Consider the following 2385-nt stretch of genomic DNA (forward strand, 5'->3'; position numbering starts at 1 on the left):
GAGCTATAATCCAAAAGGTCCAAAAAGTATAGCCGAATTCGTGAAAGGAATTAGAGCTTTGCATGAGGGAGATACATTCCTTAATTTATAAAAATTTCTAATATTTTGTAACAGCAAATTTTAATAACACAAAAAAATCCGTATTTTCATGCCAGTACCGAAGTACTGGCTACTGGGCTGGTGATACTTCGGGGACTAATACTCCACCAGCAGAGGCATCGACCCAGTGGTAGTAATAAAATTAACGGTACCAATTTTCTTGCACCAGATGCGCATTTCGACAATACATGTCTCTTCAGTGATGCTCGTGGCCAAAATATTTGAAATCCAAAGCTTATATAAAAGATGAAGAGCTATAATCCAAAAGGTCCAAAAAGTATAGCCGAATTCGTGAAAGGAATTAGAGCTTTGCATGAGGGAGATACATTCCTTAATTTATAATAATTTCTAATATTTTGTAACAGCAAATTTTAATAACACAAAAAATCCGTATTTTCATGCCAGTACCGAAGTACTGGCTACTTGGCTGGTGATACCCTCGGGGACTAATAGTCCACCAGCAGAGGCATCGACCCAGTGGTAGTAATAAAATAAACGGTACCAATTTTCTTGCACCAGATGCGCATTTCGACAATACATGTCTCTTCAGTGATGCTCGTGGACAAAATATTTGAAATCCAAAGCTTATATAAAAGATGAAGAGCTATAATCCAAAAGGTCCAAAAAGTATAGCCGAATTCGTGAAAGGAATTAGAGCTTTGCATGAGGGAGATACATTCCTTAATTTATAATAATTTCTAATATTTTGTAACAGCAAATTTTAATAACACAAAAAATCCGTATTTTCATGCCAGTACCGAAGTACTGGCTACTGGGCTGGTGATACCCTCGGGGACTAATACTCCACCAGCAGAGGCATCGACCCAGTGGTAGTAATAAAATTAACGGTACCAATTTTCTTGCACCAGATGCGCATTTCGACAATACATGTCTCTTCAGTGATGCTCGTGGACAAAATATTTGAAATCCAAAGCTTATATAAAAGTTGAAGAGCTATAATCCAAAAGGTCCAAAAAGTATAGCCGAATTCGTGAAAGGAATTAGAGCTTTGCATGAGGGAGATACATTCCTTAATTTATAATAATTTCTAATATTTTGTAACAGCAAATTTTAATAACACAAAAAATCCGTATTTTCATGCCAGTACCGAAGTACTGGCTACTTGGCTGGTGATACCCTCGGGGACTAATAGTCCACCAGCAGAGGCATCGACCCAGTGGTAGTAATAAAATAAACGGTACCAATTTTCTTGCACCAGATGCGCATTTCGACAATACATGTCTCTTCAGTGATGCTCGTGGACAAAATATTTGAAATCCAAAGCTTATATAAAAGATGAAGAGCTATAATCCAAAAGGTCCAAAAAGTATAGCCGAATTCGTGAAAGGAATTAGAGCTTTGCATGAGGGAGATACATTCCTTAATTTATAATAATTTCTAATATTTTGTAACAGCAAATTTTAATAACACAAAAAATCCGTATTTTCATGCCAGTACCGAAGTACTGGCTACTGGGCTGGTGATACCCTCGGGGACTAATACTCCACCAGCAGAGGCATCGACCCAGTGGTAGTAATAAAATTAACGGTACCAATTTTCTTGCACCAGATGCGCATTTCGACAATACATGTCTCTTCAGTGATGCTCGTGGCCAAAATATTTGAAATCCAAAGCTTATATAAAAGACGAAGAGCTATAATCCAAAATAAATTGCGACTTTTTCCCTGTAACTTTTTATCTTGTGCAACATTTCCATATACATCTTTTTTTTTCCTGTGACTTTTTTTCTTGTGCCCTTTTTCCTAGGGATATTATGAATTTTTTCCCGTGATTTTTTTCCTGTTTACCACATCATCCGCCATTTTGAAAAATCCCGAAAAAAAATCACTTTTTTAAATCGATGTTTGATAGAAATTGCCAAGAAATTAAACTGTTTTAAATAGTATTTTTCGACAGATATATGTTTGTATATACTTAATCGATTTGCAAAGTTTTATTTTATTTACGGAATTCTTTTATTTGTTGTACAAGTAGACATGGGTATTGTCATATATTGTGTTCCATACTTATGTACTAAACGTCATGTATCAGAGTTACTCCCCTTTAGTTATTAAAGCATTGTTAGTCAGCCATTGTTGTATTCTTGACGTACACCACATGGTGTCAGATGTAAAACTTGTAAAATGGAGCAACTAAAACCTCCAGGAACACTTTGTACATTGTACAAATAACAGGTGTACAAATAAATTTTTGCTTTATTTGTACATGTACAAATAAAGTTTGCTGTTACCCGCTATGACGTTGAGCAAGCGGTAAGTCAGATAT

Source organism: Mytilus trossulus, chromosome 2, assembly GCF_036588685.1.
Source record: "Mytilus trossulus isolate FHL-02 chromosome 2, PNRI_Mtr1.1.1.hap1, whole genome shotgun sequence".
Classification (NCBI taxonomy): Eukaryota; Metazoa; Mollusca; class Bivalvia; order Mytilida; family Mytilidae; genus Mytilus; species Mytilus trossulus.